Raw genomic sequence first — 18,584 nt, 5'->3', positions numbered from 1 at the left:
TGAGGACTGAGGGTTGTAGGCAACATGCCATTTGGCTCTTATCCCCAGCACCTTTAGGGTGGCCTGCATCACCTGGCCGGTGAAGTGGCTTCCTCGGTCGGACTCCACGATTTGAGGTAGACCCCACCGAGAGAACACCTCCCTCACCAGGACTTTTGCAGTCCCCACCGCGGTAGCTGGTCGGCAAGGGAAGGCTTCCACCCACTTGGAAAACACATCCACCAGGACGAGGCAGTATTTATAACCTTCCTGGGCGGATGGTAGGGGTCCGATGTAGTCGATCTGGATCGACTGCCACGGTCCCTCTACCCACCTTCCTTTTCTGAGGGTCTGGGTTGTTTGCAGCGCAAACCAGAGCGCCCACACAGAAGTTGCGGACGTCTTCCCGGAGTCCTGGCCACCACCCTGCCTTTTCTACCCGTTGCCAGGTAGATTCCGGCCCAGGGTGTCCCGCACCTGGACTCTCATGGGCCAGCTGAAGGAATTCCCTCCGGTGTTGTGGCGGCACTACCCATTTGTCCCCTTTAAACAACATGCCTTCCCGCACATCAATATCTGCAGCACTGTATGGGCCCTCTGTCTTTTCCCACTTTTTGATAGCAGCCAAGGCAGCCTTCAGGATCGGATCCTACATCTGGACTACTTTAAGGTCCAGGGCCGCAGCCACCCCTACGCTCCCTTGTGTCCCTGGCTTGCTTCTTGCTGCTGCTATCCTGCCTGCCTCGTATGGGTCCCATGGGCGACCTGTACGAGCACCTTCCTTTGCCAGCAGATCTGCTTGCTGGTTACCTTCCCCCCATGGCTCAGTTTTGGAGTGGGCCTTTACCTTATGGATATATACATCCCCGGTTTCTCCCACTACAGCCACGATCTTTTCTAGCAGGGGTTTGGTCACAAGGGGCTTCCCACCAGCAGAGGTGTACTCCCGGCGTGACCAAATCGCCAGATACTCTGTACACGAATTGCAAGTGAACATGCTGTCCGAGCAAATCGTGTATGGGATAGGGAATTCCTCGGGGTGTGTGACCTCATACATCACCACCGAGAGTTCCACCTGCTGGGCGCTCAGGGTGCATGGGAGTTTAAGAGCCAAGGCAATCCCTGCCTTGGGATCCCAAACTCCGCAGCCCGTGAGTCTTGTACCCGCGGACACTGAACTGGAGCCATCAACGTAGATCTCGCGACCTGTGGGGTGTATCCCTGCCCGAAATCCAAAGTTGATGTCCCATACCCCCTCCACAGAGCATCTATGCGACTGCCCTGGATAGATTAAACTTGCTGCGAGCCTGGGCTCGCAGAGGCCCTTGACCTTTAAAGTCATTTGGGAGAGGAGGAGGGTCCAGCGAGTGATTCTAGCACTGCTCACTGTCCCGTCCTTAATCCTCCTGTCCAACAGCATCTGCATCGGGGTATGATGGGTGAGGAGTGTAATGGGGGATATTCCGGTAAAGATCTGAGCTCTCTTTACTGCCCAGTGGGTGGCAAGCAAGTACCTCTCACAATTGGAGTATCCCTTTTCCACCTCCGTGAGGAACCCTGGAGGAGTACACCACTGGTCTCAGCTGACCGTTTCGCCCCTGGAGCAACACTGCACTTAAGCTGTCGCCACTGGCTGCCACCTCCAGGAAGAATTCCTCCCCCCCATCAATTGCCCCTCGGGCTGGTGCTACCTGCAGGTCTCTCTGAAGACAGACAAATGCTGCCTCATAGCCCTCGTCCCATTCCCACTGATCCCTTATGTAGGAGTCTGAGCAGAGGAGCGGCAGTGGCTGCATAGTCCTCGATGAAGTCCCTACAGTAGCCAGTGATTCCCAGGAAAGACCTTACCTCCGACACATCCCGAGGGACAGGGAGTTCCTGCACTGCCTTTCTTCTAGCCTCATTAATGGCCCTTTCTCCTGCCCTTATCGTCAGGCCCAGGAATTTTACCTCTCCTAGACCTATCTGGGCTTTCTTGGGGTTAACTTTAAAACCCCCTTCCTTCAGTAAGACCAGCAGTTCGGCCAGCAGTGGACCGTGTTCCTCACTGCTGTCTGTGAACAGCAGCAGGTCGTCCACATACTGGACCAGCTGGTGTGGTTGGCTGAAGCCTTTTAAGCAGTTCGCCATGCATTGGTGAAAGATGCTGGGACTATTATGAAAGCCCTGTGGGAGGCAGCTCCATGTATACTGCTGTTTCCGGAAGGTGAAGGCAAACTTGTACTGGTCTTCCCTCCGTACAGGGATAAACCAGAACCCGTTGGATATATCCAACACTGTGAACGTGGTTGCGGATAGGGATTTCCCCTATCAGATCTGCAACCGCCGCTACTGTGGGAGCACAAGCTGGGATGTTTTTATTGAGCACCTTATAATCCACCGTAGCCCTCCAAGAATTGTCCGGTTTCCTAACCGGCCAAAGCGGGGAGTTGACATGGGTGGCTATGGGTCTCAAAACACCCTGCTCGACAAGCAAGCTTAAAGCTGTCTCCAAGTCTGCTTCTGCCTCTCGGGGAAAGCCATACTGCTTTTGCGGGTGGGACATGGGATCCCCATCTATTCTAACCTCCACTCCTGTGACTCTCCCACGATCGTGTTTATGGGTGGCAAATGCTGCAAGATTTGCTTGCACATAGGCCCGGTACTCGGCCGGGGTGTTACCGACCAGAACCTCCAGGTCGTAACTCACTTTTGGCTTCATTGTACACAGAGTCCCTTTTCTCTGTTTCTTATCAATAACCATGACTTCTCCCTCTGCTCCCGTGCCCACAGTGATTCCTCAAGTCTACTAGGATCTGGCGAGCGATGATGAAATCAGCCCCCAAGATCCCTTTTCCCACCTGCTCCCAGTTCATCAGGACGCACTTCCATTGGGTTTGGAGTGCTCCTAAACGAACTGCGAGCGGGACTGAGAAAAACCCAGCCTTCTCATTTCCTGTGAACCCAACTAGTTGATACGGCACCCCGTTTGATAGAGGTGAGGTTGCGGGGTCCTCCGAATGGACTATCGTGCTGGAAGCACCAGTGTCCAAAAGGTAAGTACCCAATACACCCTCAACCTCCATCTTGACCCAGGGTCGTCCCCAGGGGTCGTATTCTAGTGGGCACAGGTATGCAGGCTGGGTCTGGGCTAGTCACGGCCTCTGTACTGGCAGGGTTGCTGGTGCTTCCCTGCCTGTTGCCATGGCTCGCTTCCCAGTCCCCTCCAGCGCTGTCCTCACTGCAGCTACTATCTCATCAAGGGATGGTGAGGAGCTCCCTCCACTTCCCCCACTCTGGGCGGCTCCTAAAGAACTTCTCCCCCCATATCTCTTTACTGGGCTCCTGCAATCCCTTTTAAAATGCCCAGCTTTCCCGCACCCGTAGCACACTCCCTCCGGCCACCCTCCTGGTGCCATTCCCTTTTGGGAATCGAGTTGTGTTTTACTTCATGTACCCGACCTTTGGAGGTTTTCTCCTCCTCCCCTCCTCCATTCCGTTGGACCAGTGCCAGTTGCCTGACCACTGCTTCCTTGGTGAGGTTGGGGTCCCGGGAATCGAACCACAGTTCTGACCTGGCCTTGAGCCGGGGCAAGCAGTTTGCCACCAGCATCTTTAGCCAGTGGCCGGTCTGTACCGCGGAAAGATTCGCCCGGTCGAGGAGCTCCCCACAGGCTGCGTGGTATACCACCTACAGCCTGTCCGCAAACGCCTGCGGGGTTTCCCCTGCGAGCTGCCCTGTCATTTCGACCCGTTCGAAAGGACTGCCGTCATCGAAGCCCATAGCCTCAAGGACGGCCCTCTGGACCTCAGTAAATGTACGCTGTCCCCTCCGGCATTCTGCCGGTAGGGCCTGGTACAATTTGCTGTCCAGAGAGAAGAGCAGCAGCTTGGCTGTCTCTTCCTCGTCGCACCCATTAATTTCCCCTGCCTGCATCACCTCCATGAAATGGATAGACGGGTCCCCGCTGCAAGTGAATTTGGCCAAATGGGCCACCATGGCCCTGAGTGATTGAACTCCATGGGGAATAATAAAGTCGCTCTCCAGCGCTCCCCGACCTTGGCCACCTGCCTGTGGAGGACCGTACTTGCGCTGCCTGACCAGGCACATCCGCCCTTGTTCAGGATCTTTCTGCGCTGGTCCCTCTACCTCCGGCTGTCCCACCAAACCCGGTGCAGCAGACAGTGCCTGGTCGCCTGATCCAGCCTTTAACTGACCCTCGGCTGGAGCCTCACATCCCTGCTGCCAAACGGGACACATTGGTCCTGCCCCGAGCCCTGGGTATGCTACTACCTGCGTGCCCCGCTCCTCCTGGTACCCCACCGGACAAACCACCGGTGCTTCAGGAGGTGGTCGGGCGTCTCTTGCCTTTGGATTCTCCTCTACTCCCTAATACTCTCCTTTGTCCCCTGTGGACCCTCCTGGTCCTATCAGGGTGACCATCCCCTTTGCCTGGGTTAGAGCGTGGGTGAGAGTTTTAATCCTCTCCTGGCAGGGACCGTGATCTGCAAACTCACTGCTGCTGGCCACTTTATCGGCTGCCTGTATGTCTTTTAATTTATTCTCCAGTTCCCAAATTTTCTGGGTGTACCGAGAGTTCTGTTCCCAGAGGGACCCCTCACTACCCTTGGCCTCAGTGACCTGACACTGAAGATAGTCCGGCTATTTTGGAAGGTCTCCTCCAACTGCCTCTTCCCTTGCTGCTCCACAGCTAATTCGGCCAGCAGGTTGTCCCCAACCACAGCCCGGATAGCAGAGAGCTCCTCTGATTTCTGAAGACTCTGTTCCAAGTCCTTCACCCGCTGGTCGAGCTTTCGGACTTGGCGGGTGAAGCAAATAAGCCAGATGGCCTTTTCCACCCTGTGGTTATGGTCCTTCCCTGCTGTCCACTGAGCAGCAGCATCCACTGGGCACTCTGCCCGTGTGAGGGCTTGCACCCAAGGTTTGGTGAGGTTCACCTTGCCAAAAATGTATGAGGAAATTCTCTCCTCCATTTTAGTTTCCTCTCTTATCACCTCATCTGTTATATTAACATCTCCTGTTTGCTTATGTCCTGCCTCGGTCACCATGTTCTGTAAGGGGTTTTCAGGGAGTGTTGTTGTGCCTTGGGTGTCTCTCTCTGGGCTTCTGCCCTCACAGCTTATGCCTGGCCTATGAGGTACCCTGAGTGCTGCAAGAGCACCCCTGGATTGACTGTGTCCACAGCTCATGAAGGGTGTTTTGAGACTCGTGCGTCCCCACAGCTTATGCCTAGCCTGTAGGCACCTGTGCGTCAAACACTCCTAATCCCTTCTTCCCTAGCCTGTGACACACAGTTGAGTGTTTTCGAGGTGCTCCTAGCTTCCCTTACACTGTTCTGACATAAGACTCATGATCAGGAGATGTAATACAATAGAACTGAGACAAGGTGATTCCAAGAGGAACTTAGGCTTCCAATTTATTTGACAAGGTGTATCTCAACAAACAGCAATACACCAACAAAACAATCCCCCTAAATCCCACTAAACGGACACAATGAAAATCTTTACACAAGTTTAGCAGTACAATGCCCAACCTCCCACCTTTCCTGGCCTAACTGAGTTGAGAGTTCCGGGGACCAGAGGTTATACTCACTATTGCGCCTTCTGTAGGCCTGGTGGTTTGTTTCTTCTATCTTCGGTGTCTTCGGACACTGGTTTTCCTTCAGTGTCGAGGGGCTTGCTGGTTGTTGGATCACGAGGGCAGGGAACCACACACACTACGTCAGAAACCCTTTTTTATAGCCAGATTATCCAGTCTGCCTCTCCTGCTGAACTCAATTCTTCCCATTGGTGGGCTTTGTGATTTTGAAAAATGCAGCAGTTTTAGATTATTGTGGCTTTTTTCCACTGATGTTAACCTACTCAAGGTTTGAATGGGTGTTGATTGCGTTGGCCTCCTGTAGCCATTGTGTAGGCCCTTGGGTTGTTTTGGGTTCCCTGGTTTCTGAAGGTCTGCATAATTTTCCCCCAATTCAGGTTTTCTAACCTACTCAAGGTTTGAGTAGGTGTTAATTGGGTTGGTCTCCTGTAGCCATTGTGTAGGCCCTCGGTTTGTTTTGGGTTCTCTCATTTTCTGAAGATCTGCATAATTTCCTTCCATAGTGTAAACATGGGGAAGACAATAGCCCGATAATGGCTATGGGTCAGTCCCACAGTTTTCGAGCAAGTGCTCTCCCATTGGCTTGAGAGCCCCATGCTTCGGGCTGACTCTGTCCCACCATTGGCCCACCGGTGTCCTCCCCCGTCCAATCACTGCTCTGCCAAGGTCAAACCGTATCGATTTCAATTCACAGCACAGACTGATCCCATAGCCCTTTTCCTTCTGGGTAAAATGAGGGGGTTTTCGTCCTCCCCTACAGCAGAACGCACTGTACAAATTGTAAAATGTGCACTCATCAAACAAATGTTGGATCCAAATCCAAAGAAATGGCAGTTGTCGTTGGACCACAAACTAGCAAATTTTTTGATTACTTTTCATAATACTCCTCATACAACTACTGGTAGAACAGCAGCAGAGTTGTTTCACAAATGACAGCCACAAAACAGGTTCTCGTTGTTAATGCCAAACTTGGCACAGTCACTAGAAGAGAAACAATTAAGACAAAAAGTGAATCATGATCGAGGTTGATTAAGAGAGAGAATTGAATTGAATCAGAATGTGAGAGTGAAGAACCATCACCATCAATGGTTAAAATGGTTACCAGGAAGTGTGGTGAAGATATGTGGCCCTCACACATATTTGTTCAAGGTGTTTGATCATGGAAAGGTTAGATTTGTTCACATAGATCATATTTTACTGAAAGATGTGGAAGGAGTTGAAAGTTGGAATGATTTGATTATTTCTGATGAGTCAGATAGTCTTGTTACAAGTAGGTACCAGTAGCAAATCCTACGTCAGAAACTAGTCCAAGAGAAAGTCAAAATTTAATTCTGAGTCCAAGTTAGGCAGACACCCTTGGAGGAAAACTCTCCTCAGTATCAGCCGAGAATGAGTCTAAGTTCGAAACCAAGTTTGGAAAGTTCTGTTCAAGAGCAAAGGTATCCTCTTCGAACAGAAAACAAGTGATTAAATTTGATTTGTAAATATGGCAAAATATGTCCATGGCCTGGAAATTTATCAACCTTCTGCCATGTTTTTCAGGTGCATTTCATTGTTTTGGGTGGAAAACAGTGCGTCGGGAAATTCATTGAAGTCTTCCGCCGGTGGTTTTGAAAAACTGCTGCAGAGCAGACCGCTGGCCTGCAAGACTGGAAAAAGCGCTTTCGCCCGAGTTTGGCCGCAGCAGTGATCCTTGGATAAGGTAAAAAAAACTCAGAGGAAAACCTATTGGTGCAGCCCTTGGAAACGGCGGTCGGTATGAAAACCAGCAAATAAGGTAAGTTAAAGTTTATTTTTAAATTCTTTTTCAGCAATTCACTTGAAAAGGGTCTTCTGAATGTTTTGCATTATTTTTATTTTTTTACTTTTTGGAAAAACATTTTTTGTGTTTTCCCCCCTCCCGAGGCCCAACTCGCAGCAATAATCAGCCTCGGACTAAAGTTGGCGAGGATCGCGGTTTCGTCCGCGAATCCTCGTGCAACACCGATTTTTCTCGCCGGGCGTATTTTTTTCCCTTTTTTTAATGAATCTTCATCTTGAAATCATAGCAGAGTCATAGCGGTTTTTCTGTCGCAAACCGGTGGTAGCAGTTTTTCATGAATTTCCAGCTCCATATCTTTTGTTGTATATAACCATGCAATTTATGTATGATGATTATTTTGTAATGATTACTTCTTCATTAAGGAGGGAGAAGTGTGATATAGCTCCACCTAGTGGACTACGGTGATAATGCAACTGCTGATGTATATAATAAAAGCATCATGGGACAAGGTCACTTGACAAGTTCCTGTAGAGCCACTTTGTGTATGTTTGCTTTAGTGATGTCGTAAGAATATATCACGGGGTGATAACTGACTCGGGGCAGGACTTGCTCCGCCCGGCGCGGAATTCCCGACCCGACCTTGAAATTATAGTTACCGCACCTCACAGGAAGTGAAGCACAATCTCACGTGCTCCACTTCCTGTTGTAGCTCGTTCCGGGAATCTACCGCGGTGAGTTGGTCAGTGCTACGCGGCTGCTCCAAGTACTGCTGACGTGTTTCAATACCCCTCCTCTTCAGTTAAAGGGGAGGGCCACTGCGCATTCTGTCGGGCCTCTGATGGCCTCCACTGCACCACCAGGGCAGCGTCGTGCCGAGGCCACAGCCTGGCACCCAAAACAGAGTGCCGGGCTGCACAATGGGGGCCCGGACCATGCAACGGAGGCAGAAGTTGGACCGACCAGTGAGTCGGCAAAACCGGCAAGATGGCAGCACGGACACTCCCCTTTAATTTCCGCCCTGCGGGCAGATGTCGGCCCGGTTCGCAACTCGCGAGGCTGGCACTGACACCGCTCCTAGCAGTCTCGCGGGGCCCAGGGCAATGTCTGACACGGGGCGCAAATAGATCAGCCCACAGCACTGAGGAGTCGCAGTTTGCGCGGTGGCTCGGTGCACAACCGGCACAGCGCAACCGTGGCAGCTCCTCCGCTAACTCCCGCGCAATTCCATGGGAGCCGGTAATGTGCCCCTTCCACCCAATGAAAATTGTTTTGCACCCCATTAACGCCTCCTGGAGGCATTAACGGGTATCATAAAACAGGACAATTTCGACCCCTTGAATTCTTAATTCAGTGGCCAGGCACAACTAGAGATGGCTAGTATTGCGTACATCTGTAAAACAAATTGAAGAAAACTGACAAAATTTTCCCTCACCAGTCATCCTCTTGGATTGAACCAAACTATTCACAACCATAATGTCCTGTTTAATTCCGTGCTAAGCTTTAAACCACACATCCTTTCCATCATCAAATCCACTTATTTCCACCTTTGTTCCTGCAGCTTTGTCATCTCCAGACTCTATAGTAATAAGGAGCTGGAAACGGAGCGAGGGGATGGGGGGGCAGGTGATAGCAGGTGATGAACGAGCAACATTATGGGATGCGTGCAAATGTCCGGTTTCAACGGGGATGCCTCATTGGCCTAGGAATTGTGGTCAGAGTATTCCCACGGGCATCACTGGGATCACATGGGCCTGATCAACCTGTCAGAGTAGGGGATCCCCATTCACACTTAGAACCCCCAAAAGCATAGAAACACTGAAACATGGAATTTAATTCTTGAAAAATAAATTTACAGATTTTAAAGGATTTATAATGTTTATATTATTAAAAAATATATATTTTTCTGTACTTTAAAAATCACTACGCTGATAAAAAAAAAGGCCTTATGTCTGCTTTTTTCTGTCATAAGAATTTGAAGAACAATCACTGGGTAGGAGTTGGGCAAACAGACCAACTCTCCGGCCACAGAGGCCCTTTGCTTTCGGATGCAGTGGATCTGTCAAGCGGATTCTTGACTGATCGCAAGTTCCAGGTTTAGACACATGCACTTCGCATACCTAAACCTGGAACTTGCACAGACCCTAAGGGCTCGTGCACACTTTGTACCTGCCCGTAGAGGCCATGAATTCAGGCCCTTAATCATTTTACTGCAGCCAGGGGGAGCAGAAGACTGATAGTGACTTGGAAAAGGTCCTCGCTGTAACACTTTTGCAGGCATCAAGTGTCATAGACAAAACCGTTACATTCCTATGCAAATATACAGAGATCAGTGGCCCTTACATGATCCGCAACAGTGCCGTCAGCTCTAAATTATCTAACATGAAAAACCATATTTTGATCAGCTGCTATCTTATTCTTCACTATCAGAAGAAAACTCTCCAGACATGGCTGAAATAAGGTAAAGCCAAATTTAATATTACAAAAATGATAAGTATATGACCCATCAATTCGATGGTGCCACATCTGTTTTTCAGGTGCTCACTGGGTGCCGAAGCCTCCAAAATGGTGGGCAGGAAATGCACATTCATTACAAACCAAAAGTGCGTCTCCCACCATATTGGTGTAAACAAAAATAATTGGTCAGCATGGCCCGTGGCTGAAACAGATGTTAGCGCCCATGCATATGCAAATACAGGGCCTAACACCTATCGAGGCTCCCTCTACAATGTTGGTTTGCCCAGACGCAGCCAGAGCAATTGCTAGCTGCATTCAGGAAAACCTGGTCAACAGGCCACCTAACAGGCAGTCCTTAAAGGGTATGTTGCAGCCGCCAGCAAAGAGGTAAGTTTCTTCAAAATACTTAATTCAATGTGGAGCCGGGAGGAGTAGGAGTGTTCCTCCTGACCCCACATTAAAACCATGGGCCGCTGCTGTCCACCGCTCATGCTCCATCCGATCATGACCTCAACCCCAATCCTACTCCCAATTGCTGCCGACACCCTCCTGAATAGACGCCATCAGTCCCTCCCTCTCGATCAATGCTACCCTCCCTCCCAATTTCCAGTCTCCTTTGGGGACTTATGAAAGTCATTGCTGATGACGCAGTGATCCGATCTTATAAGAACATAAGAAATAGGAACAGGAGTAGGCCAAACGGCCCCTCGAGCCTGCTCTGCCATTTAATACGATCATGGCTCATCCGATCATGGATTCAGATCCATTTCCCTGCCCACTCCCCATAACCCCTTATTCCCTTATCGGTTAAGAAACTGTCTATCTCTGTCTTAAATTTATTCAATGTCCCAGCTTCCACAGCTCTCTGACGCAGCAAATTCCACAGATTTACAACCCTCTGAGAGAAGAAATTTCTTCTCATCTCAGTTTTAAATGGGCAGCCCCTTATTCTAAGATCATGCCCCCTAGTTCTAGTCTCCCCTATCAGTGGAAACATCCTCTCTGCATCCACCTTCTTAAGCCTCCCCATAATCTTATCCATTTCGATAAGATTACCTCTCATTCTTCTGAATTCCAATGAGTAGAGGCCCAACCTACTCAATCTTTCCTCATAAGTCAACCCCCTCATCTCCGGAATCAACCAAGTGAACCTTCTCTGAACTGCCTCCAAAGCAAGTATATCCTTTCTTAAATATGGAAACCAAAACTGCATGCAGTATTCCAGGTGTGGCCTCACCAATACCCTGTTTAACTGTAGCAAGACTTCCCTGCTTTTACACTCCATCCCCTTTACAATAAAGGCCAAGATTCCATTGGCCTTCCTGATCACTTGCTGTACCTGCATACTATCCTTTTGTGCTTCATGCACCAGGACCCCCAGGTCCCGCTGTACTACAGTACTTTGCAATTTTTCTCCATTTAAATAATAACTTGCTCTTCGATTTTTTTCTGCCAAAGTGCATAACCTCACACTTTCCAACATTATACTCCATCTGCCACATTTTTGCCCACTCACTTAGTCTGTCTATGTCCTTTTGCAAATTTTTTGTGTCCTCTTCACACATTGCTTTTCCTCCCATCTTTGTATTGTCAGCAAACTTGGCTACGTTATATTTGGTCCCTTCATCCAAGTCGTTAATATAGATTGTAAATAGTTGGGGTCCCAGCACTGATCCCTGTGGCACCCCACTAGTTACTGATTGCCAACCCGAGAATGAACCATTTATCCCGACTCTCTGTTTTCTGTTAGTTAGCCAATCCTCTATCCATGCTAATATGTTACCCAACCCCGCATGAACTTTTATCTTGTGCAGTAACCTTTTATGTGGCACCTTGTCAAATGTCTTCTGGAAGTCCAAATACACACATCCACTGGTTCCCCCTTATCCACCCTGCTCGTTACATCCTCAAAGAATTCCAGCAAATTTGTCAAACATGATTTTCCCTTCATAAATCCATGCTGACTCCGCCTGATTGAATTATGCTTTTCCAAATGTCCTGGTACTGCTTCTTTAACAGTGGACTCCAACATTTTCCCAACCACAGATGTTAGGCCAACTAGTCAATAGTTTCCTGCTTTTTGTCTGCCTCCTTTTTTAAATAGGGGCAATCTTCAAGGCACCTTCTCTGACGAGCTGCCTGGGGAAGCTCATTAGGTGTCCGCAGCTTGTCAGCTCGCTGATAATGAGGCCTGAGGCCTGAGTATTAGGTGTTCCTTGTGCCTATCCATTCAGACGTATGGATTGTTCCTTGCCTGGTGCCTGCAGATCCATATTCTAGTACAAGTGAGAGAAGAGTGAAGAATAAATGGAGATGAAATAAAGGAAAGAAAAAAGAAAGAAAAAAAGAAAGAAAGAAAGAACAAATGCAGCTCTTCTGTGAATAGTGCCTTGAGATCTTTTACATTCACCAGAGAAGGCAGCCGAGGCCTCTGTTTAACATCTCATCCAAAAGATGGCACTTCTGACAGTGCAGCACTTCCTCAGTATGGCATTAAAGAGCCATCCTAAATTATGTGCTCAAGTCTCTAGAGTGGGGTTTGAATCCATCACCTTCTGACGCAGAGGCAAAAGCTTCCATTGAGCCAAGTCTTACACGAAAAGACTGAACTATGTCAGGGCGTATATAAGCAGCAAGGTGAAGCAGAAAGCAATTATTACCAAGGGCGTTCATTAATAACATAGTTATAAACCAATAATAATGGGACAATTTAAGTTTTTAAAAGCACCTCAACTACTTTGACAGTGGAAGCTAATTTTAAACATGAGAAAGTGGATTTGAAATGAAGATATCATTATATAATAATTATTATAATTTAAGAAGTTTGCCTTTAGCTGAGGCAGATTTCAATTAAAGCTAGATATATGTTTAATAGCTGTTCCCAATGTTGGTTCTTTCTTTTCACATACATCCTTGCAATGCAACCCATGTAAATTAAGGCAGATATTGACTTGGTTTTTTTCATAACTATGAAAATTGTATTAAAATGCAAATGAAGGGGCTCCTCGTCCTTTGATACTGGATTTGGATTTAAAATAATAGATAACAACCTTTTGGTAGAAATCTTGGAAGTTATAATTTCCTTGTGCAGAATACAATTTGTATTCTGCAAGGTTTTTTCATGCTGTTGTACAATCTACATGAACAAAATTGCCTGGGCCATGTGACCCATTCTTCCATCCGGTAATGCGAAATGAAAAAGAGCCATTTCCTCTCATAACTACCAAATAGCATTTCTGAATTCAGCATGGTACAGTGACATAATGGAAATTCAGAAAAAGTCTCCAAATTCAATTACACGTGAGCACTAGTTCCTGTTGAAAAGTACAGCTCTGTGTGTGATAGTTCTGCAACATCTACATTCATCTGCTGGATAGGTCCAATTTGACAAACCTCCCTTGCTGTAATGTTGTTGTGATTAAAGCTGCAGTTATCGCTCTTATCCAATCATTCACCTGTCAAAATGATAACCCCTGCATTTCACAGACGATTCATAAGAAGGTCCATCACTAAATTAATCACTGCAGTGAAAGATGATTATATTTTAGAAAGAAACAGAATGGAATATTCCTGAAGGAAATTGCTGAAAAAGTTGACGTGCACCCAAAACTGACCCAAAGTCGGTGGAGAGATGGCTGCGCACCTTGGTCCATGCCACTGGCCTGAGAACTGAGCTATATCCGGCTTTGGACTTCATATAAATGTTGCCGGCAAGCTACGGGTGCCCAGGAGAAGCACTTCTGCCCTTTTTTGAGCGGCCTCCAGTCGTGGCTTAACAAGTACTTTACTTCCCTGGTTACAAAAGAAAAGGCATTGGAGAGGAGGTAAATCCTGAATTGGTTAAAAGCAAGATATTGGGCCCAAGTTTCCACATGATTTGCACCTGATTTTTAGGAGCAACTGGTGGAGAACGGACTATCTTAGAATTCGCAATTCTCCACAATTTTTTTTCTGCAGTTCTAGTCAGGTAGAACAGTTCTACTTTGGAACAGAATTTTTTCTTCAAAAGGGGGCGTGTCCAGCCACTGACGCCTGATTTGAATGTTTCCACAGTGAAAATGTACTCCAAACTAAAGTAGAATGGAGCAAGTGAAGATTTTTGTAGAACTGAAAAAACCTGTTCTACACATTAAAAAATCAGGCGCAGGTTACAAATCAGGCGTCCAGAACGAGGTGGGGGGGGAGGGGGGGGAAGGGAACTCATTAAATTCGACAATAAATCCTTATTTATACTTATACAAATATTATACAAATAAATCCAACCTGAATAAACATTTATAAGCAAAGAAAAGATTAAATAAACCATCTTCCTACCTGTGTGAAAGTGCTTCAGCCAGGGAGAATGGTGCAGCAAGCCTCACAAAACAAGGGAGCCGACCGAACGCGGGTGGGGGGGAGGAGGGAGCCGACCGAACGCGGGTGGGGGGGGAAGGGAATGGAGCCGTTCCAGACGGCTGGCGGGAAAGAGAGAAGGCTGCAGGAAGCCTCAGAAATTGAGCAGCCATTTCCCCATGGCAAAAGGGGGAGGTTGTCGGGAAACGACTGCCTCAACTTTCTGAGGCTTCCTGCACCCTTCTCACTGCTACAAGAAGCCTCTGTGCTGATGGCAATGTACTTTTATTAAAAAATGTTCAAAAACTAAACAGTTACAAAGAACTACAAAGAACTACAAAAATGGCCGAGTGCCAATGTTTTTTTCACACTGAGCATGCGCGAACGCTCCAATGCGCACGTGCAGCGTTGCCGGCAGGAAAAAAACGAATTTAAATAGTACCCGCCCCCTCCCACTTACAAAATCGGCGCGATTGTAGGCTCTGCCCCCCTGGGCACCGCGCCAAGCAGACAAGGAGCTGCAAAGCGCTCCAGAATCGCTCGTTTTTTTTCCGGCACCGTTTTAGGCGCGAAAAACGGGCGCCCAGCTCGGAGGGGCGCACGTTTTTTATCATGTGGAAACTTGGGCCCATTATAATAATTAACAGCAAAGGAGGTAGTTAATACCGAGGCTTGGTGGGATACATCCAAGAATCCTGAGGAAATGGGGGAAGAAATAGCACATGCTGTACAAATAATATTCTACAATTCTATTGAGACTGCATGAGAACCAGAAGACTGGAGCATCAAAAAGGGTGACTGCTAACCTGGGTAATTACAGGCCAGTTAGTTCAACATCTGTGGTAGAGATAATTTTGGAATCTTTAATTAAAAATGAAATGAATAAATATTTGATGAAGAAGAAATAATTAGAAGTAGCCAACGTGAATTTCAGGAAGGATAGTCATGCTTAACAAATGTGCCAGCAGAATTCTTTAAGGAAATGACAGATATCGGGGAATGCAGTGGATGTGGTGTACATGGATTTTCAAAAAGCCTTTGACAAGGTACGGACAGAAAATTATTGGAGAATATTAAAGGGTATGGAATTAGGGAAATGGTAGCACATTGGATTCAAAACTGTTTAGAAGTGGGTAAATAGAAAATAAGAGTTAGGGCAGTTTCTCAGAGTGCTTGGAAGTAGGTAGAAATGTCCGACAGCGTTCTGTTCTCGGTTTGGTTCTATTCATTGTGTGCATTAATTATTTGGATGTCGGGCTAGAAGCAGTGGTGTCCAAATTTATAGACAACACTAAAATAGGAGGCAAGTAAATAATTCAGAGGACCAAAGGAAACTGCGAAGAGATAGTGATAAGCTAGTAGAATGGGCAAAAAAATAGCAGATGGAATTCAATGTCAGTAAATGTGAGGTAAATTATGATTAAAACAACACTAATTATACTTTCAATGGGAGAAAGCAGGGTTATGTGGAAAAGCAGGGTGATTTGCGAGTGTTCAGGTTCACAAAACATTAATAGTCCTGTGAGTTGTAGATCCCTGAGCTCATCAGCTGAGGACTGACATGTGCCAGCCCTTCAGACACTCCATTGCTGCTCGAGTTCTGCCAACACCATCTTCTTCTGTTCACTTGTGCTCTAGGTCTAGCCAATGCACTTCTCGCTACATCACTAGTTAAATCCTCCAGGGTGGATCTAACTGCGCAATACTTGGGAGATTTTAACTCTGCTCAAGTCAGTGGTCTTCTACAAGGCAACTAAGTACAAAGGGACTGCGTAATCATAGAATCATAGGGGCCAAAATTCAGGGTCCCGATAAGGGCCGTTACCGCCAGATTGCGGCGGCAAAGCGGTAGAATCCAATGGCCACCGCTTTGCAGTTAAATGGCCAACACGACCGATATTTAGTGTGGGAGTTTTGAGGGCTTTGTCCACTTCGGCCTGATCCCCCGACTTCCGCAGCGATATGGGGCTTGCGGCCATATTCAGCATAAAAATGGCTGGCTGCTTTCTGACAGTGCCCCCGCCAGCTGTTTGAGTCGGTGCTCTTCGTCGGGCTGCTCGAGACCGCCAGCAGAGGGGAAAGGGAGGTGAGTTGGGATCGGAGTTTTTATAACCAAAATTTTGCTGAATTCTTTGTAGGGATTTGCAAAAACAGCAGTGGACTTCTGAGAACTTTTGGAGAGTTTGGAAAAGTTTTTCACTCTCAGTGATTAGTCGTGGCCTGTGGGCCTCATTCTCTGCTCCACAGAGCCCTCCTAGTGAGGGTCCACCCTGCAGACTTAATGGGCTCAGTGTTGGCAGGGGAATGCCTTGTCCACATTGTGAGAGGCAGGGAGGTCGCAGGAGAAGGCGACGCTGTCAGCAATGGGTCCAGAGGCAGTGGGCAAGGGAGGCAGCAGCCATAGCTGCCCAGCATGGAGAAGGGCCTGCAGATGGCCGCAGAACTCAACATCGAGAGGCTGGCCAGGAGGGAGAAGGCATGAGGAGGAGGGTCAGGTACACTGACCCCTTGCACCAGATAATAGGCGAGGAGACTTGCCAGCAGCCATTGGAGCATTCCAGCACAGACCTGTGGCAAGGAGGCCCTACTGTCCAAGGGTCTACTGACGTCAGTTTTCCTTCTGGAGCTCAGTGATGAGCAATGTGTGCGATGGCTGCAATTTAGGAAGGACATACTGAGGGAGCTATGCAATGTCCTGCGGCCAGATCTGAAGCCTCACACAAGGCTGAGGACAGCTCTCAGCATTGAGACAAAAGTGACCATAGCTCTCAACTTCTACGCTACTGGCTCTTTCCAGTCTGCAACTGCAGACATTTCTAATATATCACAATTCTCCGCCCATCGCTCCATCCGGCAGGTGACCGATGCTCTCTATGAGAAGACTGCAATATATCTCCTTCCCAATGACCAGGGAGGAGCAGGTGGAGCGGCAAGCCGGATTTGTCCAGATTGCAGGGTTACCAGGGTGCAGGGGGCCATTGACTGCACAGACGTCGGACAGAGGGCACCACAAAACCATCCAGAGATATTAATTAACAGAAAGGGATTCCACTCCCTGAATGTCCAGCTGGTGTACGACCACCAGCGCAGGATCCTGGCAGTTGATGCACAGTGTCCAGGCAGCAGCCACGATTCATTCATCATGCGCCAGAGCAGTGTGCCTGCCATCTTCACCGGGCCAAACCAGGGTGTGGAAGACTGCTTGAAGACAAAGGTTATCCCCTGTCCACTTGGTTGCTGGCTCCACTTCGGAACCCCAGGACTGCGAGCGATCATGCCTGCAATGACGCTCATTCTGGCACCAAGTGCCTCATTGAGCACTGCATTGGGATCCTCATACAGAGGTTCCCTTGCCTGGACCGCTCTGGTGGCGCATTGCAGTACTCGCCTGAACGGGTCTTATCTTCATGGCCTTCTGCTGCATGCTGCATAACCTGGCGGTCATGTGCTGACAGCCGATGGAGGTCGATCCAACAGTAGCACCGCAGGAGAAGGAACAGCAGCAGGAGGAGGAGGAGGTGGAGGACCAGGATGCTCATTGCCAGCCACCCAGGAGGTGCCGTCACCATCCTAACCCTGCAAGGGAAGTGCAGTCACATCTCATCGCTGCCCAATTTAGATAATTTCATCCCCACATGACTCTTCAGGTTCTACTTTCCACGGCCATCCCAATGAGTGCCTTCATAGATAATTGCCCACCATCAAATTATACACCTGCCCAGATATTGGTGCAAAAAAAATAAAGATTTAATACATCATCAAAATCATTGCAAAAATCTCACACAACAAAAAACAGTGCAAAAAACTAACAGGACAACATCATTTGTGACCCTTGTGCATTTCCTTCTAACCCCTTTTATGCATGCCTATCCTACGACTGTGGCTCCCCTGTGGCTGCCTTGTGTGTCCGGGAAGTCTGCTGTGTTCCCTGTGTGAAAGCTGCAGATATCCTTCAAGGAGGCATCGACCAGCTTTGGGCCTGGAAGGGCCGGGTGCAGACTGGTCAACACCCTCCTGGAAGGGTTCAGTCTGGCTTGGCTTGGGCGAGGCCATGTGTGGAGGTACTGGCAGAGTGACTGGTCTGGGGCCAAGAATGCTGCAATCCTGAGAGAGCGCATCATCTATATCCTGGTCCGAGGAGCCTTATTCATGCACCAGGGGCAGCACGATACCACCACAGATCTGAGGGAGCTCAGATCGGTGCTGTGACATCACAGCGGAAGGTCTCCCCATGGCCCATGGTAGACCCAGCCGTGAAGGCTACACTGAGGTGTCGGATGGCATCGAACTGAGACTGCATGAGAGTAGCCAGAGTCTCAAAGCCACCAGATATGACAGAACTTAGACGCTCCGTCGACTCTTGCAGAGCCACAGCTATCCTCTCCAAAGCAGCACCGATGCGCTCGTTCCCTTGCACCTGTACAGCAATGGTAGCTGCCACATCACCTACATGTTGCG

The sequence above is a fragment of the Pristiophorus japonicus genome, chromosome 2 (assembly GCF_044704955.1).
Source record: "Pristiophorus japonicus isolate sPriJap1 chromosome 2, sPriJap1.hap1, whole genome shotgun sequence".
Lineage (NCBI taxonomy): Eukaryota > Metazoa > Chordata > Chondrichthyes > Pristiophoridae > Pristiophorus > Pristiophorus japonicus.
Note: the sequence above shows the minus strand (reverse complement) of the source record.